At 36.1% G+C, this 26786-nt stretch overlaps 1 protein-coding gene across 2 annotated transcripts in view; it reads right to left on the bottom strand.

The window, feature by feature from the left end:
• The window catches only part of LOC121430801 (kelch-like protein 38), a 35093-nt gene extending 14468 nt beyond the window's left edge, over positions 1–20625 (bottom strand). Inside the window, exons 1-2 of one of the 2 annotated variants that reach the window (XM_041628208.1) lie at positions 20271–20625; positions 14359–14452 (exon numbers count right to left, since the gene is read on the bottom strand). The gene's annotated coding sequence lies outside the window, so the exon portion shown is untranslated. Of the gene's footprint in view, positions 1–4426; positions 4830–14358; positions 14453–20270 lie in introns of those variants that run through there. The other variant, XM_041628209.1, reaches the window with a different exon arrangement.
• Between the last annotated feature and the right edge of the window lie 6161 nt (positions 20626–26786).

Genomic DNA, 26786 nt, shown 5'->3' with positions numbered 1-26786 from the left:
ACACCAAAAAAGGGGTGTTTGTGATTGATTGAAAATATTAAAGAACAATTCTGATTGGTTCCTGGTCGGTGTTTTGAACAAAATGTGCACTCTACAACGATCCCCATTGGCCATTGTCATTTATGATTGATGGCAAATCCTTAAAAAAGCCCTGGGTCAACAGACGTACATGTACATGTAGGTTAAAATGTGATACCAAACGCGACTCTACGAGTTTTTGTTTTTTTCATATCTAGACCATATAGATAGTACATTATTTACTTTTCAATGTCTACACTACAGTATATCATGTGAGAGTAATTTGTAAATTAACAAGATTTACTATATAGTCAAAGTTTGGGGGTCACTTCATTTTCTCTAAATTTTCTCACAACAAAATTATTTGGAAAACAAATAACGTTGATATGCATTTGGAGTAATTGCATAATTTGAATAATTGTAGGAAAACTAATTCTTTTCATTTCATGTTCCCTTTGCCAGGACATGGTCTGCAATCTAGAAGGCCTTTCTCATTACGCTTTCTAAAAACTAGTTTTACTGGAAACCGATTTTGGAAACCAATTTGCAAGACCGCTTTGCTAGCGTTTCCACTTGATCACACAAAAGTGGTTTTCAAAACCACTTCACGTAAAGCGCTCTTGTTGCTAAGGAAACACTCAGTGGGGTGACACATTTCGCGCAAAATTTGAAACTGCAGCATACATGTCGGCATTCTACACCTGTCGTGTGGAGTAGTGAGCTCAAAATGTGTGAAGATCGCTTCCCGAAAAACCGGTTGTGTCCTCACTTACGCTAAAACCAGTTTAACAAGGAAAAGCGATCTTGAAAACTACATCGGGAGGTGGTTTTCTGAACCAGTGTGGAAGATCGCTTCGACCGTTCTAACTACACGTTTATCTAAATTGTAGTTACCACTAACTAGTTTTAGGAAGGTAGTGAGAACGATGTCTTATGCCACAGTTACACAGGGAACAGACACCAGGGGCCTGTCTTACAAAGAGTTGCAATTGATCCAATCAATCGTAACTATGGAAAGCCAGCAAAGTCAACATATGCATGTTTGTTCAAAAAAAAATCTAGATATTAATGTACAGGTATATATCCATTCATTGATTTCTTGACAATTTGGTGTGTTTTCCTATGTTTACAAAGGACATTTTGCAAATTTCCTGTATAAAAAATTATGACACTGATGGATTTCCATAGAGTTACGATTGATTAGATCAGTCATGTAAGACGGGGCCCTGATCAACCATAGGCAGCTAAAACTGTACATTATTACCGATGACATATGATCATTGGTTTGTCAAATTCAATTCCATTGCATTCCATTATTCTTGGTTATGTGACTGTAGCACGTATGACAGTCATAAAAAATAATGCAAAAATAACCATCCAAACATATCACTGACATTTTTAACACTAATTTTTAAGATAGACTACCCCTTTAATAGCATTTTAATAATAAACTGCTTCAATAATCCGTCTAGTGAATCCCTGTCTTTACCGATTACATTCCCCTGCAAGTCCTCATCCATCAAAGTTAATTTCTTACAATTCCAGTGAAATGACTCATTAGAAAAGTGCATAGAAATCTATAAATCTAGTGCTGGGGACCAGGAGGGCGTTATTGCTATACCATACCATGGTACTATTGCCCTTCTGTCTCTGATGGATGGCATGGTGCTTGTGAAAGCTTTATAATCAATCACAGAATGCTGTCAGCTCCATGTATGAGCTACTGTTCAGTGATATATGTCCCAGGGACATGGTTTTGGGGCACGGCCTTGGTACACATACTATTCTTGGAACATGACTTACATAGGTACATGTTCTGAGAAAACATTGCCTTTTTTGTGATAAATTTATTGATTCCTTTGTGATATAAAAAAAAGATGAGCCAAAAACTAGATTTAGGATTAAACATCATCCCCACAAAATCTGTTTAGAACATGCAGCACACATAACTTGGAAAACACTTTGCACTTTTAGAAAATGAATTTGCTTTAATTGAAACTTGACCCTTTCAAACTGATGCCTCAAGGTCACAACAGGACCTTCAAATTAAAGGTCAAAGTCATTAAACTCAGAACCATTATAAAGAGGAAATGTCCCTATCAAAAGTAAGGAGATACAAACAAGCACATCATCTATTCGTTATTGCACATGTTACAGTGTACACATGCACAATGTGCATATCTGCAGTAGATGTTAAAGTGGTCAACTGACCGTAGCCTCAAATGACCATCCTGGATTTCATTATTCTACCAAACTAATGAGCTAATGCAAAAGTTATGTTCTTTATTTAACATGACCATGATGCTTGCCCCATTTATGTTCATCGCCCACATATTGGCAGTGCATATAGGCCTATATATATGACTACACTACCCAGACAAAATATATATATTTTTTCTGATGTCCAGGAAACTTCCTGAAGGTTTTAAATCTGGCACTAAAATGAGGGTGAACTACTCACATCTTTAGGAGTAAAATGTTGGACATTTGAGGGCTCCCAGTATTCTTTATTTTTAACATCCTTAATTTTTTCTCTCTGTCTATATCACATATTTTTTTATATATATTTGTATTGCTCATAAAAATCCCTTCCAGTTTTATTGTACAGTGCATACTCATTTTTGTTTTTTCAAATATGAATCAAAAGACCATGAGGAAACTCATTAATGAACTTGATGAATACACACTGAACATGACAGTTAGTGTTGAACTCGTTTGAAAAGGAAAGTGAACATTATAATAGCTCTACCCGCAGTAGCACTCATTGAGGGCACTCATACATATGCCAAGCATCTTCAAATGTGGCTTTTAATGAGAATGCTACAGATAAAAACCTTGAAATTTCAGAGTTACGCCATATATTGTGAAACAGGTGAAAAAAATTGTACATGTACCCATCACAAGTATTTTCTTTGATAGTGATGAATTATCATCATGACCACTCAAAATTGGGTATCTACATATATTACTCAATGGCACAGGATAGCTACTGCGTTGATCTTTAGAGCACATGTAGAGGCATTGATTAATAAAAGAGGCTGCAGGTTTGCTCCTTTAATAAATTTACACAGCATGAAGAGTGATCATAAAAACAGAAGAAAAAAACAGACATGAAGGCACACTTTAAGCATTATGAATATGATTAGTGTGCATACCATGTAGACACCACATGAAGTGTGCTAATTAGCCGATTGAGAGGGAATTTATCTGTTACATGTACGTACTGGATATCCTGTATGACCAATATACAGTACATGTACATGTAGATGTGAGAGGATATTAAAAATGCCTAAAAGTCTGCATTGTTCATGAAAAGAAAGTAAAACCATGTTCATGTGTGATTCATTGAAAAGTGACCTCATTTGGGTCACATGCATTTTTGTCTGGTTTAAACCAGAAGAGAATTATGGAGGTGACTCTCTGTGAATAATATACAGTAGTATGTGTTCATGTACAAGTATGTATTGAGGCTAGTAATTGGGAAAGAATCATATTCAGGCAAAACAATATATTTCAGGGTCTACCATACTTTTCCTAATCTCCATGTACATCTGTACACTGAACTCCCACAACCAGCAACATTTATAAGTGAATGGAGATAAATTTTAAAGGGCACTTTCGATAATCTCAGGCCTTCTGGGGCAATATTGCTCTCAGCCCCCCCCCCCCCTCCTGCATTTTTTCTCTTTATATTTTATTTTTTTTTCTGTCCCTACACTGGGATTGCATATTCACTGTCAAGATGTACGTTTGGCACATACATGTAGATCTAAACATTCACAGTATGTCTTCTACACTGTACATCTACATGAAGATCTACCGGTACTCAAACATTTTTTTCAAATCAATCAATTCACTATTGAATTATTTATTTCAGATTTTCACTCAGTAATCATTCTAGATTGTATAGAATACACTGTACATGTAGCAATCAAAGTCAAAACCCAATAAATGGCACCCTCCCGTGGATACATGAATATACACAAGCAAACAGAGTCATAATAAAGGTGAAACCCTGGATCGGACCAAACTCAACAAATTATGATCATCCTCCAACACCGGATGAATGAAGATACGTCTAATTTGTAAATCATCTTCACATGAATATTGAATGTACTCCTCATACAGGAGTCACATAGAGATGATAATGAGAAGATTGTGCATTCACAAAAGGCACTCCCAATCATAATACATTACTGTATGTACTCCACACCAGTTGAAGGCTAAAGTTACATTCCTCCAGTGACAATAGAAATTCAGCAGGATACCTTTTAGTTACCTCATTCTCAATCAGAATTGGGCTGTCAAATTATGTACATGTATGTTACATGTGTGACAATAATAGGACAATAAATGTAAAATGATATTCCCTGATGTACAGAAGATGTTGTACAGAAAATGTACTCACATTAACAAAGATGACAGTCAGAAGAATTCACAAAGGGCACCTCCCATGAATCACATGTACATGTACAAACACAAGCAAGGTGAAGGCTACGACTACTACTCCGATGATGGTAATAATAATAAACAGGGATTCATAATAAGGTGAAATCCCCAGCGGGATAGCCTCTCTAGCTCATCCTCAGTCCTCCGACCTGGTCTGGATGCGTTATCATGCTATCGAGACAAAGCAAGGTGAAAAACCTAATCATCCGCGATGTAACCTGGATGCATGATGACTGACTACTCGCTCGCTGCCTGGCTGGTGAGCTGTCCTGACTCACTCATTGGAATGATTACATCACGGGTATGACAGGCTTTAATATGACGAGAGGGAGACACACACGGAGACTGCCCTCATTTGTCAAAAACAATATACTGGTGACTGGGTGCATCGCATGCATGTGAGTGTATGTATGATGTGGGATTCATGTACATGTATGATCCAAGTTTCAGCAGGACTATACAGTGCGTATCAAAAAAAAGTTTACACTTAGAAAAAATCCTGTAAAATTATATATTTGCAATATCCTGACGATTTTTCCACATTTTAGAATTGGTACAGATCCATTTAAGCAAATGACGATATAACTGTTGAAAACTATTTCCGCTTGAGTGAGCACCACTTACTTTTGAAAAGTTGGTAAAAAATGATTTGCGCAGAACTTTGAACTTTGAAATAGTTATGCGAATAAAAGTAGACGTTAATCATGAAGAACACGTGGAAATTAGCAAGTAAAGTTGATATGAAAATATCTTTTACCATTTTATACTTGTTTCCTGCCCAAAACACTTCGAAGAGTGCATTGCACCCCATCCCACTCCCCCACACACCGAGTCCATCGTGACGATATTTGCTTTAGACTGAGCTGTGATTTACATGAAAAGGCTTAGGCTTGATTTTCATTTCGTTAATCATTTCCAAGCTTGGGAAAAGTGTGGAGAAACAGGTATTACACGAAAATGAAATGTAAACCAACTTTAAATGCTAAAAACTTAGTGAAAAATGCTGGAGATGTCTGATATAAACTTTTGTTCAGATTCAGTTATGTCCTCAGATCCAGCTGGCACAAAAAGGGTAATTGTTGTGCGTACTAAGTGTTGAAATTTCAAATTTGGGCGGCAAAATTGTTACAAAATACTTAAATGTATCCGTTTTATTTCAATTGGCTAAATGTGCTGGGGAAATTTATGAGAAATGCTTCAAAGGGTAAGTTTGATTTCGCCCTTTCCCCTTGACACAGCGTGAAAACAAATATTTCTGCGCAAACAGATTTGTGCGAGCTTTACAAAAATGGACAGTGCTCACTCAAGTGTAACATTCTGTCAAAATTTTTACCTTCATTGGATAGATGAGACCCAAACCCATAATTATATGTGAAAAGATTACCCACATGTTGTATATTTTTTAATTCACAGGGCTTTTTTAAAGTGTAAACTTTTTTTTGATACGCACTGTACAATGTAAACTGTTTGGAGAAACTCACATCTGATCGAGTGCCTGGGCGAATACATGTACATGCACTTCATACAGTATGTTCATGTGCATGAATAATAATACATGTACTTTATTTATCATTTGAAACATGTAGTACATGTATATATACTTCTGCATATTAAAGGACAAGTTCACCCCAACATGAAGTTGATTTGAATACGAGTAAAAAGGGGAAAATTTCATCAAAATGACAATTTAATGTTTTGCTTTACATTTCACAAAAACAATTTACATGTACATGTATGCACATCCTGGATGGTATGCAAATGAAGAGAGTGATGACATCATCCACTCTCTATTTCTTTTGTACTTTATTATACAGGGTATATGAAATATAAAATATTCAAATTTTCTCCTTATTTTCCTATGAAACAAAGTTTGGTTCCTCCCTGAACATGTGTATTCCCATATTTTTTTAAGTTTTATGAACCATTAAAGTTTGTTTGTCAAATCTGTAAAAAAATGAAATATTGTATAATTCAAACAATAAAAACAAAAGAAATAGTGAGTGATGGATATCATTGACTCTCTCATTTGCATGTCACTGAGTTGTGCATATAAGCGTTTTGTGAAGAATGATAAGCAAACTTAAACTTTAGAATTTCACATTTTTCTGATTTTACATCCAATTTTGATAAAATTTTCAGCGTTATGCTTATAAAATTTTTCTCCACTGATTCAGATCAACATTTTTCTAGGGTGGACTTGACCTTTAAAAGATAAACACTACTGGCATGCATATTAATAGGGGTAGCAGCAGCTTTTTGATCAAGGGAATGTCATTTAAAATGGTAGAGCTTATAGTATACACAACCAAGACCTAGTCTGCAGGCACAGACCCTAATTGAAATCAGCATGTGTCTTTATGCAAAGACTAGCACATACTGTACAAAACTTGCTGTTTTAATTCGAAAGATGAAGCAGACCCTGAGCAAGAGGGCCTTCAGTACACAAGGCATGAGTAGGCTGCACATTCAGACCCTTAACTCGAGTACGAGTCTGCACAGCAGACTAACCTAGACCTCTCATAGATCTTCCTTCTTCCTTCCCCTTATACCATGGTCACATTTGTTCTACGGCGGCCGTACGGAGAGTCGAAAACAGTCATTTTATTAATTTTCATTCAAACCACCTATATGTAGCTGTTACAAAAAAGTGTTAAAACGGCTGTTTTCGACTCGCCGTACGGCCGCCGTAGAACAAATGTGACCATGGTATTACTTCCTACCTGTTTTTTTTAACTTCTGAATAATCATGTGGAGGAAAGGGTGGGGTGCGGGTGGCCCTATGCCTCCCTTTCTGCACAGTACTGTCACCCCTCCCTGCAGGGGAAGGCAATTGGAAGTGGACTTGGGAGGGGAACATGATGGTAAATATGGATGGGGGATTAGGACCTGGAGAATGGGGAAGGGGGGTGGGGGAGATGCACAATTGAGCAACTTCAACTGGTGCTAAAGTGCAGCTGTTTCGATGGAGAAGTTGCACAGAAATATGGTTCATTTGGATCAAGATTTTTGTTATTCACTACTGCACATCCCACCCCATCACTACAGAGCTACATGGTATAATGTAAATGTCATGTATGCCCCCTATATGTACATGCACACTACACACATGCTACATGTACAAGTCTTTGAGATCAATAGATTGAATTAGATTTTAAATTAATTATTATATTCAGTCTACCATGTAACATCCAATCTATCCAATGATCGGCTGTTCATGTCTCACTGATTTATAGTGAGCAAGAGTGAGTGGAGGGCTTTGTTTACATTTCGACAATTCCACCAATGTATCTCACTTAGATGTAGATGTATTAAAGCATGCACTTGCAGTGGAGGTGCAGAGTCTGCTAACACAGACCCTGTTTCAACATTCATGGTGATAGGTCGGAAGTCTGGAAAAGACCCTAGATTAGGAGGACTTTTGCAATATCGGGATCAGCTAGAAGTCAAAGCCCACTGGAGGTATAAGCATCAAAACTGTGTAGTTTGCAACTTCAGACACTATTGCATACATCATTCCTGATATGGGTCTGTGAATAGAGACTACTAGGATGATTCATAATGATTGCATAGAGTTGTGTGCAGTGAGTCTGCTCCAACGTGGCCATGCAAGCACTCCATGGCTCCCTCCCAACCCTCGTCTGGCATTACCATGGTGAATGTTCTCTGTTCAAATAAATGCCAACTTTGCACTTTACATTGACCTAATTTACAATCTAATGAGGCAAGAGTGATGAAAGGATATGGGAGGTGCATTATGGGTATTCAAGAATCCATTTCATAAAATTATTCAGTCTGTCTTCAACCCAGTGCCCATCATACATATTATGTATACAGCCCCGGGAACCATTGAAAAAAATACATTTGTGGGTGTTACACACCCCCTCACCCCCCCCCCCCCTGAGCTTAACTGAACTTGTTTAAGGTAGAAAAATCATCTTCAAGTACATTCATGTCAAAGGTGTTGCACAGGCCATCATAAATTCAATTTGCACAAGGGCAAGTCCACTGTATTAAAGCGTTTGAATGTACCTGTCTCAAAACCTCCGTTTTCTTTCTTCTTCGACTTTCAATTATCTCTTCGTTGGCCTTTCTCTTCAGAATCCCCCTTTCTTTGTACTCTGGAAATCTAGATATGTACAAGCCCAAACATTGAAAATACGAGATCCTATAAAATTCACCCACTTCAGATTTTAATAGAGAAGTCAGGTTTTTTTTCCTTCTTCTTTTTCTTCTCAAATCAAGGCATGCATGTATGTAAAATCATATATCAAGTTTGACTTCCCATGATTACTGATTGACAGAGCTACATGTATTGGTAGTCATTGCCATCTACCCCCCCCCCCCCACACACACACACGATTCAAAGAAGGTACATGTACATGTGCAGGCCGACTGTAGGTATAGCAATTGGAATAATTTACAAGAAATAGTATTTCAATTTTGAAGCATTTAGCAATAATTGGAAGACAATGAAACTCAATCTCAAAGCACAAGTGAGCAACTGCATCTGAAAACTTCAACCTCCAAGTCTTCCTTAAAGGTCAAGTCCACCTCAGAAAAATTTTGATTTGAATCAATAGAGAAAAATCAGACAAGCACAATGCTAAAAATTTCATCAAAATCGGATGTAAAATAAAGAAAGTTATGACATTTCAAAGTTTTGCTTATTTTTAACAAAATAGTTACATGAATGAGCCAGTTACATCCAAATGAGAGAGTCGATGATGTCACTCACTCACTATTTCTTTTGTTTTTATTGTTTGAATTATACAATATTTCAATTTTTACAAATTGACGATTAGGACCTCCTTGCCTAAAGCACAAATTCCACCTGTTCAGGTGGGTGAAACTTCATTTCACATGACAATGATGAGAAAATAAAAATATTTCATGTTTCATATAATAAAATACAAAAGAAATAGTGAGTGATGTCATCAGTTCCTCATTTGCATACCGACCAAAATGTGTACATGTATTGTATATGTCTGTTTTGTGAAATGAAGCGAAACTTTAAAATGCCGTAACTTTCTTATTTTACATCCGATTTTGATGAAATTTTCAGTGTTATGCTTGTTGAATTTTTCTGTTTTTATTCAAATCAAGTTTTTGTTAGGGTGGACTTGTCCTTTAAACTTTAAGTCTGAAACTGAAAGGCCCTTGGGTATGCAACATTAGAGTGAAGTTCAAGCATCTTCCAGCGAGGCACTTCATGTATGCACATAATGGACAGAGAATCAGAGAACACCCAATACCCCCATAACACTCGCAGGTGCACATACATGTACTGTGCGTGTTTAAATGCAATACAGTCGTATGTACATAAACCTGTACCGGGTACATTAGAGCCTATATGTAGCGTGACATGTTAAAATATAATGAAAAAATCTTTATACATGTGAAGCTGGTAAAACTGCATTCAACCCTGGGAATTTCACTTTTTGAAAATACAGCTTCGATGCTAGATTTAAAGGCTTTACTTTTTTTCCCTTGAGAATATCTACCCCCTCTACCCTGTATTGCATACAGGTTTACAGCATTGATTGATCCCTATTCATGTGCTTTCTTTTTTGGGAGTCAGATTTCTAGGGCTTTGGGTGCATTTCAGGAGCAAATCTGCACAGAGCTCCCATATATTTTTTATTAGTTTCAATACAAACATGAACATGATGGGGGGGGTGTTTCATAAAGCTGTTTGTTAAGAACGACTGAACCTTTCTAATGTGCAAAATAATCAACAATGAACATATAATGGTGAATATTACCACAAGGATCACCAGTCATTCTTAACTTACAGGTAAAGTTTTTTAGGGGATTTGGGATAAGGCCTACTTGAAAGGACAAACCATGAGGTCGGTCAAGCAACTTCATTACCTACCTGCATGCTTTTACTGCAAACGATATGAAAATCACAAATTTTATTATCCTCATTAAAGTATTCAAACATTTTTATTTCATTGTGAATGGGTCTCTTGCAGTTCGTCTTCAACATATTATGTGATTCAGTTTAGAGCATTCTTTGTGTGATACCTATACCTTGCACACTATACCATGTCATGCGTAAGGAGAGCAGCTCACTTATTCCTGGAATGCCATGAATCAGGGTGATGAGAGCTTCGCTGAATGATTTTCCATCATATTGTATAACAAGATCTCAATAATCTCATATTGTGCATGTCTCAGGATTATATCTTGCTGCCCATATTTGAACATTGGCCAGAACATTGAGTTACATAGAACTGCAAGGACTTTCCTTCTAAATATTTCAATTCAAATTTGTTACTGAGGCAGTAAGGCTGATGGAATTTTTCCCCCCTTTTCTTTGGTGGGGGGGGGCAAACTTCTTTTTCCACTTCTTTGCTTTTCTTCAATGTGAATGAAACAAAAAATGAAAAATAAATAAATGAAATGCAGTATCAATATCTGAAAGGGATTGTTTAATCTTTATTCAGGATCTATAAGATATTTTTTCTCTCACAGCTACATGCTGTAGGCTAATCATAATTGAAGACCTTTACATGTACATGTACATGGAGGTCGGAATCACCACAGATAAAGCTTAATTGCTGCGATAATGACGAATGTGCACAGTCTTCAGTCATACATATAGATAAACCAACGCTTTATAATGCTGTACGCTATCCAGGGAAAATTAATCACTTTTTTATTCCACATATATTGTGTGGAAGCTTGTGATACTTATTACAAAATCAAAATTTTCAGTTTCCTCTTGAAACTTTATTGCATGATTACATGTACTTGCAGCAAGTAAGGTTCCGCAGCTCTTTATGTAATCCATATACTCGATCCCTTTACATAGATGATTTGTTATTCCCTATTTCATTTCCAATAAAACTGAAAGGAGATTTGATAATACAAAAAGAAAAGTATGGACTACATAGAGTACATGTATGTACATGTATCTGTTTACAAAAACAATGAATTTTAATAAGTTTGAAATTCTATATTGAGTTTTGTCAGATTCTAATGAGAATTCAAAATTCTTTACTGTTAATTTCAATAATAATGATTTTTCTAACATTTATTTCAGTATCTCTTCAATCAAAATGTCATACATGTAGATTTAAAAAAAGGTTCCCTTCCTGACCATGCAGCCCATTTTTAAAGGACAAGACCACCTCAACAAAAAAGTTGATTTGAAAAAAAGAGAAAATCCAACAAGCACAGCACTGAAAATTTCATCAAAATCGGATGTAATATAAGAAAGTTATGACTTCAAAGTTTCGCTTAATTTCACAAAATAGTTCATTGTATGCACATCTTGATCGCTATGCAAGGGAACTGATGACATCACTTACTAATTGTTTTGTACATGTATATATTATATCAAATATGAAATATTATAGTTTTCTCCTCACTGTCCTGTGACAGAAAGTTTTAATTTGCCCTGAACAATTTGAATTACCATTGTATTTTAAGGACCTTATTAAAGTCAAGTTGGTCCTTATTGTAAAATCTGTAAAAAAAATTAATTGTATTATTCAAACCCTAAAAAACATAAGAAAAAGTGAGAGAGGGACATATTCGATTCTCTAATTTGCATGTGAATAAATTTAGCACATCTATTTTGTTAAAAATAAGCACAAATACATACATGTACATGTATAAAATGTCATAACTTTCATATTTTACATCTGATTTTGATGAAATTTTCAGCATTTTGCGTGTCTGATTTTTCTCTATTGACTCAAATCAACATTTTTCTGAAGTGGACTTGACCTTTAAAGAGTTTATAATACAACTATGTATAACACTACCATGGTAACGGTGCTTAGCAGCCAATCACAAAGTTTCCATTGAATTACATTTCTCAGCCTCATGGAAAGTTAGCATACAGATGATACAGTACATGTACATGTAGCTGTATGCAAAGGCCCCCATGTAATAATAAAGAATATAAAATAAACCCAAGCATATACATGTATAGCTGCACTTCGTATCCCCTGTAAAAAAAAAAGCAGCTACATGTACGTGTACTATTGACATTACTTTCTCCCCAACTGTGAACATGTTTTGCATACAATGTATTACAGCTACATAAGAATAATGAACAAAACCACTTGTAGAAATCACAAGTGCTTTAAATAATATGAACTTTCAATAAATCAATATCCTCCAATCTCCATGACATTTTATAATAACCAGACAGGTGCGTGATAAAATTGGCATTTTACCAGGAATTACGTGACACTTTGTCACACTATTTTAGCTTTGTAATGTATGCTTTCTGTCATTTCTCATCAAGCTGGTATTGATGAAATTATATGAAGCGTATACAGGTAGGCCTAGTGTATTGATGTGCAAAATTATGAAAAAACAGCTCATACAACAGGTTTTCTATTTTTTGTCTCTCTCTGAACAGTTTGCATTTTCTTAGCTGTGATTCTTTCTGGTACCTGTATGGTACCACAAGTGTGATTCAAAACAACTTCTACTAAAAGAAATTCATAATCCATAAAATCTTTAAAAGTGGCTGTCTGGCTATTGAAAGGGGGAGTTAACTGTGTGTGGTTTCTCATTGACTGTGTGTTATAAATACATAGTCTTCAAATATACGTTTTCAGATAGCTACTATTAAAATACTACAGAGAATGAATTGACCTATAATTGTATTTGTATAGAGAAACAAAAATGTTTTGAGAGGAAAAGTAACTTGGTATCATGATTATTGCAGTATGTCTTGAGTAGTAGCCAGAGATGCCAAGTTCAAAGACCAGCTATGTGTGAGATTTTCTGTGAATCTGAGTGAGATCACAGACATTGTGTACAACGTATATGGGGATAGTTGCGTGAGACAGAGATTTGAGGGGATTTGAGGGGATGAACAAGAGTCCGAAATGCTTGAGTCTCACGCATAATGCGTGGGACTTGGTAGCTCTGAGTAGCATGTTATCATTCGAGTGGGTCTACACTAGCTTTATGGGTCAGGAAACTGGCCAGGTATGACTAGTTGAGGACTAAACTAAAGATGGCGCTTTTGGTCCGTATATGCTTTAAAACTACTGGATGGTACATGTATTCTGGTAGTTAAACATGGGTTAAGTTACATCCAGACTGAACCCAAACCATTATGAAGTGTTAGTTGTCAACTCATTCTTCAATTAAAAATTAATCACATCCTCCTGCAAAATGTTGTCAAAGCATTTAAATGAGTCATAAAATGGGAGAATATGAAAAAACAAAAATTACTATCAATTTTTCAAATTAATACACTGTACATCATAATTGCCACGAGTATGAAAGAAATATTACAAAGCACAGCATTTCATAAAAGTATTTAATCTAGTTTAGAACAGGAATAAACCTAGGTTTAGTTATCAGAATACCACGTGATGTATTGTCACTTTATAAAGTTTTGGTTCTGTAGCCCCTGAGATACATGGGACTTGGCCCTAAGTGCCCACCCCTGCTACACACTCATCCCCCCCCCACTACCTGGGTGTCTTTGTGACCACAATTCTGGAAGATAATGACATAATTTGTTGTAATACTCTTTTACATTTACTTTTGCTTGTCAATTTTCATAGCTCAATACCATCAGTTCTTTTCAACAACTGTGGTACCTATTATTTTACCAAAAAGGATTTGCCAAACAAAATTTTGAGCCCCCTCCCCAACCCCCACTATTTATGAAATTGGTTCACTACTGTTTGGTGTGAATAATCTTTCTGAGAAATATTTTTTTTTGGTTAAGGATGTTCAGATCAGATTAAAAAGAGAGGCTTGTTTTAATGTATGACGCAAGTATTAGTCCAAGGTGGTTTAATAGTTATGGGTCGAGTACTTGATGGACACTTATCATTTAGCAAGGAAGATAATCTTGTAGCAGCACAGAGACAGAGACAGAAACAATATACTGTACATAAAGCTTACCTGCCTAGTGTCTTTTTAGAACAAGCCTGCTCTCTGTCTGTGTAGTCTTAATCCTTAGGTAAGGATGTCTGTCCTATGACGTCTGTCCGTCTCCCTTTAAAATCAATAGCAATTATTAGTGCATTGTATGTTGACACAGTGAATTGATCAACTGGTGAGTGGTCCCCGATACTCCAAGGTCAATGTACCTAGTACAGTGTTAAAAACAAAGGGGCTTTTACTCAGCACAAGTTTAAAGATCAATTCCAGAATGAAATCATGTGGCAAGAGTGAAAGGGGAATTTACGGATACACAGAGTTCCTCAATTTCATGTACATGCGCATAAAGTACCCCTAATGACATGAACATATGACATTCATGTATTAGGGAATCTGCCACGTTCCTCTACTCCCCCCCCCCCCCCTCCCCTTTACAAAAAACAATAACATGCAAATCATTAGAACACATCATACATGTAAATACCTGTATTACATGAAATGTCAAGTGGGAACTGGGAGGTTCTGGGTACAAAAATCTCCACACCCTCACTCCCATGAGTTTCAGGAGAGGACTTGTTTTTTACTATGCATTTTATCTGACAAGTCCTGGACTATTTATCCAACAGATAATTTGTTCCATTGCTGATGGTATAAAACCAAATTGGAATCAAAGTTCTCTTTTATTAATTCTACCTGTTTAGCTATTTTAGTATACAATGATCGCATATTTTTGCTGACTATTTGGACAAAGGCCTGAGGCAACAATGCATACATGTAGATGCACCTCCACACCATAACAATAGCTTCACCCCAAAGCAGGTTCTGCTTCAATACTTTATACACACGACCAAGTGACAGGGATTTGCACTCAAAGAACGGCACAGCTTGACAGGAAAATCAAATAGAAATAGGCCGACAAATACTGGAATTCAGGTGTTAAAAGAGGGGAAGGAAACTGTATAAATGTATCCCTTCAGTCGATTCTGAAATGCTTCTAGTATGTACTATTGTACATGTACACTGTAAATTAACACTGAATGAAAGAACCGGGCTGCAATGTACTTTACTAATGTGGAGCCTTGGATAAATCTACATCATGAGGGGATGAAAGGCCTATACCGTAATTAAACAATTTGCAATACATCATGCACCATAACTCTGTTTGAAAAGCATACATATATTGTTCAGAATGTCCAACTGGGGTAGAATATTTGGAAAGGCACATAAACCCAAATGCAGAGAAGGAGGAATTCACACACAAAATCGAGGGCAACTAAAAATAATAATAAAAACCCTAATAAAAATGGGAAGTTCACCCAAAAGAAAAGTTTGTTGTAAAAATAGCAGAAACAATATTGAAAAATAATGGTGAAGGCAGGTGAGGAAAATCCATTAAAAATTAAGAAAGTTATTAGAAGTTTAAATTTTGGATTTGTGACGACATAAACGAGCAGCTGCCCCATATGTTATGAAGGAATAAATGCATAAATTTCAATTTTCTTTGATGGTTCATGATGACTTATTTTTATTTTTTTCTTTTCAGGAATGGATGTACAACATGTACATGTATTTAATGATTTGTCTATTGATACTGAATTATACAGTTAAAACCATTTTCAATTTTCTGAGAAAATAACATCTCATAGATATTTTACCATTTGATACATGTATGTAGAAATATGAAGTCACAATTCAAATAATTGAAGTTCGAATAACTTTATTATTCTTTGATGGATTTTTCTCAAACATTCGGCAATATTTTTATATTATTTTTTTGCTATTCAATACAATAAATTTTTTGTCAGGGTGAACTTCCCCTTGAATTTTAACACCCAGAATTTCATTTGTTCAAAATTTCACACAAAATGTTCTGAACAGTCCACCCACATACACACACAAAAAAATATTCATTTACCTACATGTACATGTACATCAGGAAAGTGGGAGTTCCCTGCCTACATGATTGCTCAGATACACAGCCACGGCTTTACAAAATGGCATCTAGGCATGAATGAGATAATTCCTTGGGGGTTCAAATCAGGGTATCTATATGGAATGTGAATTTCCTACAAAATGTTATCTTTTTATTTTCATTGGGATGATTGCTGAATTGGGGGTACATTGGGGGTACATGAATAACTTTAATTTCAAGGGCTAAATGGGTAATTATCAAAATATCAATATTCTGTATTCTGTGAGTGTAATTTTCTGTTGAAATATTAGGGAGGTCTTGGAGTGACTCGGGAAAAGCATTCCATTTTTAGGGTTTTGAATTTATGAAGGTACATGTAAAATTTAAAATGTTACTCACTCCAATTGATTTCCTACAGTGTACATCAATAAAATGAAACAGCTTCATTGGAGCAAAAGGGGTATTCTGGACTATAAAGTTATTACACAATCAAACTTACATATGTACAAAGAATAGACCCAAATTTTCTGTTTATTCTTTGTCACTTGGTGTTGTTAGCATCCAAATCTTATAATTTGCGCAGGTTTACAAATCCATGCTGCTTGACAAATAATTGTTCAAAACTGCAAACAGGTTCCATGGAAAGTCACGTACAAATGCAGTTTTATAGTACATGTACTTTTTAATTCTCACTGATTTTCATGATGACCACTTTTACTTTCAAACTCAAATCTCCTGGCCTGGAAAAAATGGGTTTTCCATTCGTATAATTTGTAAATTCTCTGTTCTTCCACAATCCCATTATTTTTGTTTTCTGTTTTAGTGCATCACAGAAATTGGGGACTACATGTACAACATAGCAATTTCTGTTGCAGAAGATAACTTGTACTGGTACATGTACCTATTTTCTGGATTGGGATATGGGATGAGGGATCTACTAGTCTGCTTTGTAAAGTTGGAAACCCCTCACTACAGTAATAATAAAGGGTCTTAATAAGCAGCATACATTACTGTACATGTAACAGTGCTAAAACTAGTCTTCTGTGAAGAGCCACTTGTTATCAAAGTTTCAACAGGGTCTGTGCCTGCAGACTAGGCACAAGGATGATTAGAAGGGGTGTGTGCAGTTTTCACAGACCAACATATTTGATTTACTTCTGGGACCGACCTTTAACATCACAATCCAATAATTGTGACCAGGGTTTGAACCTTGAAGCTGTGCTTCAAAATTGTAACTTCTCCCATGTGGAGCTTGGATTACACACACATGCCACAACATCTAGTCGTACTGTAAAATGTAGGTAAAGTCTGTCAATGGACAACCTGTTTGTTGATAAGTCACTCAGATGGTTCCACTATATTTCTTTGGTTGGCCACGATTTGTATTTGATTTGATTTGAAGAAATCTTTCCAATCAGCGTTTTTTGCTCTTAGAATTGTTTATTCTTTCCAATCAGCATTTTTCGCCCTTAGAATTGTTTATTCCTCTCAAGATTGGTCTTATTACATAGATGAAAGTTTGAATTTTCTGAACAGTAAAATGAAATGCACATTTAACAAATTTTGGTAACCGATATTTAGCTTAAATTATTTGTTTTCAAGAAATATACGTGAATAAACAAAGCATATTTTCACTTAGAAATCACGCTTGCACCACATCGATATTATTATCAATATAAAGCATAGACATTCGTCTTCACGACTGAACACAAATTATGAAATTTAATTATGTAGCATGTTCAGGAACCACAAAAAACACGGCAATATCCATCGCGAAATGATTGGCATTGCAGTTGGATTGCCGAAGCATTGCGAGGCAAGCTCAGCGAACGCACTTTGCTAAATATATCATTATGAACCCGGAAAGTTAGAGACATGGTCTATGGACAAATCTGTAAGCATGTTGGTTTTTTATGAGTGCGGGGATCCTGGTTCGAAACTCTTTGATTTTTTTTGGTTCGGGATTTTTTTTTAAAATTATATTCCTTCCCCATTCAAACTAGCCCTTTATTCTCCTTATTTTCATGTGAGATTCTATTCAGTCTTGTATTTATTAAACCTTACTTCTTAATTGCTGCTTTTGATTTTCAAGTTCTTGATTAGATTCTATACTTATTTGGGTAGCGACTCACTGACTGACTGACTGGAGTGGAGCAACACGACGACGACTGCAGTGGACAAAATTGGTCTTTACATTTCACAATTCAATAAAAACTGGCAAAGGAACACAGTTCTGATTCACGTTTGGTCTGAAGTTGTAAAAAACAGAAATTGAATATCACATTACATGAAGAAAACGATAAATTCTGAAGATATTGAACAGGTCAGTAAGGTGACTCAGTGCATGATGCAGAGAGATGATGAGTTGGTCGATTGGGTGACGTCAATGTTATTCTCGACCGTTTTCGGCTGCGCGATTGTCGGTCTGGGGGCTGAGAAGGGTGTCTAATAATTTCATTTCTTGCATTTCCACGACATCTATATAAGACTTTTTAGTGACATACAGTGTATTTGTGTATAAAAAGACAATACCTTTTCATCCATATATATTTTGTCTATAATCATCACTTTCGTGAATTTTCTTCGTGTGTGTACTTTAAAAAAAACGAGAAATTTGTTATGAAAAGATGGGAAGAGCTTACGGCCGTGTTTACGTCGCCATCTTGATTTCTTTGTCTTCCGCTTGTCTTTTTATACGCAAATCGCTTTGCGTGCTGTCGCCAAGCGGAAGACAAAGTAATCAAGATGGCGATGTAAACACGGCCGTAAGCTCTTCCCATCTTTTCATAACAAATTTCTCGTTTTTTTTAATGAATTCTTCTTTAAAAATATGATCAATATCGCAGAAATGTTGGAAATGAAGTTGGACCCCATGTACATGTTTTAGGGCTAGATCTTTTAGAGGGAAAGTAGAATTCTCGGGGGCGAAAGTTTCTGGTTTTGTACCCGTATGTGGGGAAATATAGGTAGGGATCCCAGGCGCCAGTGGGAAGTGACCATACGTATATAGTATATTTTTTTTATGACTTTCACTGCCCAGACGCCTCCAGGCTAATTACGTGTACAACTTGCAAGGCCCGAGTAAACACTTAACACAAATTTAATAGGCTCTTCCAAGTGAAATACAGACCTGATCAACAAGTCTAGACCTGCATAGATCTACAATCCATCAAAAACAGAGCAAAAATCACAGAAATTCAAACAGTTGAAAAAATTAACGTCATCTGTTGGTATAGGCCTACATGTATTTTTGGGTAAGTATGGCAGTGAGTCCAAACTTCGCGCGTGTCCATACTTCGCGGACGGTAATTATCTCAAAAACTAGCCAATATCCTTTAATAAAATCTGACATCATCAACATGAAAAGCGACCTAAAATTACCCTTTGGTGAAAGTTTCTTTACGATGAGTTCAGTATTCATGAAAATATTGGCAAAAGATCGGCAAATTTGTCATCGCTAGCGCCCGTTTTGAAGAAATCAACAAGCATCACGATATCACCATTTTGCAAGCAGATATCATCAAAAATGTGAGTTAAATGTGGTACTAACCGATTCTATAGCATTTTGCCATCAATCTGTTAAAAATATTTCACTTTTTGAGCTTGAGTGTTTGTTTAAATCTCAACAAAAGCTTTGGTGCGCGAAGTTAGGTCACACTTATTCTGAACGGTTTTCCAGCACAGCCCACATTCGCCGATCAGAATAGAATTTTGAGATCGCGATACCGGCGAATTCCCTTGACCTACTTTATATTTTCGTCCATGATTTTATAGTTTACAATCTTGCCGTCAATATGGTTACTATTTCTTGAATTGGTTTTGTATAAATTATGAATATTTTGTGAACAAAATTAAGCCTGATGAATATTTTTGAAAAGTGCACGAAGTTTGGACACCCCAATCCAATGGCGCAACATCTCATCAAGCAAGACAAACAGTAATATAACTGATTGTTCAATAAGGAATAATGGCTTGGTTTCGGGTCGGCGACATGTTTGCTCTTTTTTATCATCTCACTCACCAATTCGAAATTGATTGTTCAGCAGTTGAGTTAGGCGCGAGGCTCTGGCTCTGCTCAGCCAAGTCAGTAGATCTAGACTCAAACGAAGTTAGCTATGCCGCTCCTCCCGGCTTATCTGGCACTCCAAATGCGCTCTGGCTCTGCTGTCTCTGCTAGATGCAGACAAAAATTCACAATCACTCAACTCCCAAACCCATCTATAGCACTAAATTCTAATTGTTCTCTCAAATTTCAGCTCATCTATGGTCTCCTGAGACTCGGTTTGTAAAATGAAGCCTGGTTAAAATGAAACGACATGAACAAAGATGAAAATACCGTCACTCCTTTCCAGCTGGTCGACGTCGCGGCGCCTCAAAAAATATCATGAGAATGAACTATGCGAGAGACTGAACTCGGTCATTTCCAATGACAAGATCGGTAGTACAGTATCTTTTACGGGGCGGGGTCCGAATATATTTTCAAGTCAATTCGATTTTGATCAAGTAAAAGTAATTCAGTTCAACTCATTTATTTTCCAGTTTCAACATGTCTCTCGCCTTTCAATCAGAGGGGCATGGTTCAAATCATATAAGGCAACATTAATGAATACATATGAGGAGGTTCTTCTTTTCTTCTTAATTTCTCCTTTATTTTTCTTGGTCCTTTGAAAACAGGGGTCCCATGCATGTCTCCCAGCCCCCACCTATTTTTACCCCAGGGCGAGTGGGGGGGGGGTGATACCCTCTGTGCTTGCGAAAAAAAGAACATTGATATGAACAAACTTTTCAATCATCTTTCATTAATCAGCAAAGCAGGCGCGGTTAATTCTAGGAGGGGGTTTGGGGAATAAAGCCCCCCCCCCAAAAAATAAATAAAAATAAATAAATAAATAAATGAAAATAACAATAATGATAATAAATGAAATGAATGAATGGGTAAAATAAATAAATAGATTGATTAGAAAATCGCTTGAGCCCACCCCCCCAAAAAAAAATCGACCTCAAGAAAAAAAAAATAGATTTATACAGGGCCTATTATGTAGGCCCTATGCGTTTATGTGTTAGATAATGCAATGTTCCATTCATGTCGTCAAGTTCCCAAAATATTTTTTTTAATCTATCATTTTCCAAATACGAAAAATTCTCGTTTGGCCGCTAATTCACACTCCCTTGCAAAATAACATCTAAATCCAGTACGTTTAATAAATGCTCTTTTAGCTTTAATAGATTCAGGGGTGTCGATCCATGTTTTGGGGGTATAGGAGTAAAAACAATGACCAAAAATTTCGGCGCGCTCTGCTTGCAAAATTATGATACAGAATATTGGGCACAAAAAATACAATTTTGCATATTTAATAGTCTTTTCATCATATTTGAAGACTGATGGTTTTATACTTTTAAATACTATTTCAAATACTTTTAGCATTGCATCTTACAAAATTTTCAATTTGTAAAACTTGATGGGCAGGGCAAATCAATAAATATTGTGTTTGCCGCATCCCTAATATTTTCAGCTCCCTGCTCCCGCCCCACTAACATGTGACTTGACTCTATTCTCTACAATACTCTCAATGTGGACGATCCAGGATGAATGCAGCCATCGTCACTTGTTCTTTTTGCAGACTGTCCCATTTTTAGTAACGGTGTTGCAGATGAAAATATATTTGGAAGTTCAAAATAAATTGCTCCAAATCAGGGGGGGGGGGCGTATTTTTGTACGGGGAAAAATTAACAAGCCCCCACCCACGGAAAAATGGAATAAAAATAAGATGTCCACTCTCAATTAATGGTGATTTATGCACAAAGAAAATTTGACAAGCAAGCAAATTTTTTTGGGTGGCTCTAGGTCGCTATGCTCCCTCGCATACGTTTTTCAGCATTTTTTTTTTACAGGGGAGGAACAAGCTACTTGGCGGGCTACCCACAATAGGCCATTTTCATCGTAGTGAATAAACCAACGTCAATATTTTCTAAAGCCACCAGAATTAAGTCCCCTCACCCCCCCCCCCCCACAAAAATAGTATAACGCCGCCTGCAACAATACCAAGAATCCTTTTTATTTCTTTTGTTCTCCATATTAGGCGGGACCTTCATTAAAGGGATTTTGATGGGGCGGGGGGGGGGGGTAGCGATCGATATGGTAGTGAATAACTTTTTTCTCTCTCTCACCTATAGGAGTATTATAGACTTACAAGGCTCAGGGCCCTTTTTTGCTCTTCTTGAAAGTTCTGCTTTTCTTTTCTCCCGGCTTCTTTTTCAATTTTTTGCCACTGCTTGAAAATCGTAGGGATGTTCGCCGTCTGACCCCAGCCCCACGTTACAGTAGCTCAGCACGCCTTACAGTCGGCGGAGATCGACGGCGCAGTGAATTACTTATTCTCTTCATTTGCTCGCTCATAATTATTCTTAAATTCTGATGGTTTCGGAAACATACACATTCGGAGGAAACAGATCTATAATTCCACGATTATTTGGTTTTGCGAAGTTCATATTTGTGATGTCATATAATGCATTTCATACAAGGCTCCTTTATTCATCTCAAATCAGTTTTAACTATTTGATCCACATTTGCTCATTGTGATATATCAACTTTCTAATTTTTTTTTAATTTCGTTTTTGGGCTTATCTCCTCTTCTTTCTCGCAACGTTACTGTAATATTTGAAAGCTTTCTGTCGGTCACGTACTTTACACACACCTTGAAATTAGTTTTGAACACCATTCAGTCGTCCAACAACTGGACATTTATAAGATAATAGGCCTGCCATATGACATATTTGTCATGTCTAGATGTATCATACCAGTAATTCAAGAGCAATCACTGTACACAATCGCGACTCCTCTAAACAGAAGTTAGGCATCTCTTTGTTATACGATCTTTAACAAATCAGTGCTGGCGCAGCTGCATCGCGATCGTGGGCGATCGAAGAGCTTCATCCAAGTTTAGGATGCATCTCATTTGGTGCATCCATCCATGGTGCATAAATTGACTGCCCCGCCCCTTCTATTTCCGCCCAAGTTACCTACATTTTAGCTAACATCTAAATTCACATATTTCTAGATGATTATTTGCATAAATACTGAAACCTGGAAATTCTGTCCAATACCTCATTACTTTTATCGAGGCCTAATACTATTAAAGAATTTAGATGCTCAACTTGTTATACATTATAGGTTACTTATGAAGCAAAATGTGCCAAAATACTAATGTACCCTGTTCCCCTATTACCATGGTTACTGATACTATTATGCCCTTTCCCCGTTAAGCCCGAAGCATTGGCAATGAATTCAGTTTTGTACAATTTATTCATTCTTATATTAATTCCTGAAAATACAAAGCAATCTCATACAATAAAATGTGGCTGGGGAATTAAAATTTCCCTTGGCAAGATATGTGTAACAAAGACGCAAACACTCTTAACTGAAATAAAGACAAGACGGCAACAATTTTCATAGCAGAGAAATAAAAAAAATTTATTGATCACAATATACATTTAATAATACTTCTCTTTCAAGTGCTTACATAGAATCAAATCCTCTAACTGAATGTTGAAAAACTACATAGTTACATTAAACAGACATATTATTGCAACACTCTATTTTCACTGTAACAAAGTTACTGGGTATGCACAATGTTGGGAACAAGAATCTGGTGGGTGTGTCATAAAGCTGTTCATAAGTTAAGAGCAACTTTAAGAGCCACTGGTGATCCTTTCTTGGGGTAAATGATACATTCACTAGCGATGGTTAAGTGGATAAGAAAGGATCAGCAGTCGTTCTTAAAGTTGCTCTTAACTTACTTACAGCTTCATGAAACGGCCCCAAGGAAACAAAAATCACCTTTTTTCTATATTTCTTATAACACTGATAACTATGCACCCACTTTTCCTAATGTTCGTTATTTGAAAACACAAAACTTTGATTAATTTGATGAGGATTATAGAATCTTTGAACTAATTAATGCAGGCCTACAAACCTGTTACCATACAGAATAGGATGATTCATTTAAAAAATAGGAGTCGTAGATGGCTGTACATAATATCTGGACAAAAAAAGCTTTCTTTCCCTATATGTGATATAATGTACATCAAAAATTTCCCCCAAAAGGATTAACTCCTTTTAAAAAGAAGTAGTTGGCAGATCTGCTCATGGAGCTCTGTAATAACTAATGTCAGACAATTGAACCTACAGATTAACAATGCAAATAACATATTTAATTAAAAAAAAAAAAACTTTGGACAAATGAATGAACCTTCGGAATATACAAACTGATGAGTATTTAATCCTGGGCTCCGTAACACAAAGGTTAGCGATGAATTGCAAATATGAAAGAACCGTACTGATTGGTTCCCAGTCAGTATATTAAACAGAGTGCGCATGCAAGATGATCTTGATTGGTCATTTGTATTTAGCGATTGATTGCAAACCTTTGTGTTACGGGGCCCTGGTTTGACTAATCATCAGGTGGTTTGATATTCTGAACGTTGTTCAAAATAACCTGCAACCCAGGTAAAGTGGTAAATAATGCAGAAACAATGTTACTATTGCATTGCCAAACTATACCATTGTAATATATAAGAATTTAGCCTACATTTATGGCACCTTGATTGAATGTCCTAGCTCTTCAACTATCATGGATCATGTTATATCGTCGTTGGAATCTTGTATCACAATAATTGAAAAATAAAGGTGAATAGGTACATTGGTGCATAGGCAGAGTCTAGTGTTTGGATCAACCTCAATGTCGCTTGCTGTTTCACTACATGTATTCACTTTAAAAATCCTACGCTAATTTTATGAATGAATAATACCAAGTATTTGTGTAAAACAAATATGAAAGTATCATTTTTTTCAACGAAGACAAAACATAACAAATATAACAATTGGTACCATGGTTAAACCACTTTTGATTACTGATTGTACTTTACATAATTTATGCATTAACACATACAACAGCTTGTTCCTCTAAAAAAACATGAAAAAAAAATTTGAACTGAATTCATCTTCAAAATCATGTTCAATGCAATTTATTCATGATAGTAAAGACTTATTTCTAAGAAATACAGTCACACATAACAAATTTTACAAGAAGGAAATAAAAATCACATGACCCACTCGCACATTTTGAGCATAATACCACACACAATTTAATTCAGAAAAATATAGAAATAATCACTTAAATAAGAGATTTATTAAAGTCACATATCATTTCATGAGCTTGTTAAACTAGTTTCCTATCTATGCTATATATGTATATATCGTCGGTGGTCATCCAAACCTTCATAGCAGTCAATTTTGGTCAAAAAATTGATTTTGAGATTTTTGCAGAAAATGAAAGTATAAGTCCTACTCTATTCATAACTAAATTTCTAGGCAGCAATTTATTTTATTTTCTGGGATATGAGAGGATTTTTATGGTGATGCCATACAAAATTTTCAATAAAATGTGCAAATCCCATTGGAAACATGTACTGTAACAGAGCGATACAACGCTTTGACTAACCACAATTTCAATGCGAGCAGTAAGCACTGGGCACTGCATTGACTTTGCACGTGAAAAGCGATACAATGTTTTGACTGACCGCGTGTATTGAAATCCTGGTCAGTCAAAACATTGTATCGCTTTTTCCTATGGCGGTTTTGGACAGGGAAAATCTAAGCCGCTCAAACCGAAATTACAAGCATGTAGCTCTTTTAGCATCCTTAGTTTTGTGTTAAAATAAAGATGCCAATGCCAAACAATTTTCTTGGTCTTTGCAACAATGTATTTTTCTAGCACAAGAATAAGTTGTAAGGCTGGGGAACTAAGTGTGAAAATAGGAGTAAACTGTTAAGTCGATTTTCTATGAAATGGGTTTACACCGGATGACCGCCGACGATATGTAGGTTTCAGGTAAATACTTGTTTAAAGATATCTACAAAAATGTGTAATATCCTATATACGTGAAGGCAAACTATAATTAGAGAATGGGGAATCCAATCCCTTCCCTTTGTGACATTAATTTTTCTTGGCTAAAAAAATATAAATGAAAAGACCTAGTCTCACAAAATCATCAAATCATATTCTTGAAATATCAGCATTGACAAATGGACACACATATGACTTTGGAATAATCATGTCCTTGCACCTTTGTAAATTTGTGAAACCATACTCACTATTACTGTTTCTTCGGATAAACCCAACACCTGGTTCCTGTAACGCAAAGGTTAGCAATTAATCATACTTTTGATTTTCACGATTAATTGTACAATGTAGCTAGTCAATGCAATCAATCGTAAAAAAAAAATGTTCTGCGGCAATTGCTAAGCTTTGTGTTTACAGGCCCGACTTCAAAAGACACATTTAAAGGGAAAGCTGACCCTGATGTTAAAGGTAAAAGAAAGCAAGGTTGCAGCAAACAATCATTTCACAAAAAGTCTTCTAAAATCAAGGTTAATTGCCACACTATTATTATAGATCTAGATTTGGTACATTGAAATCAACTTATCTTTGCAAACTCGTGAAATTTCGGCTGGAAACCGATAATTCTGCACGATGAC

This window comes from Lytechinus variegatus, chromosome 17 (genome assembly GCF_018143015.1).
Source record: "Lytechinus variegatus isolate NC3 chromosome 17, Lvar_3.0, whole genome shotgun sequence".
In the NCBI taxonomy this organism is placed as follows: domain Eukaryota; kingdom Metazoa; phylum Echinodermata; class Echinoidea; order Temnopleuroida; family Toxopneustidae; genus Lytechinus; species Lytechinus variegatus.
The sequence above is the reverse complement of the archived record's forward strand: the minus strand, read 5'-3'. Positions and strand labels throughout refer to the sequence as shown.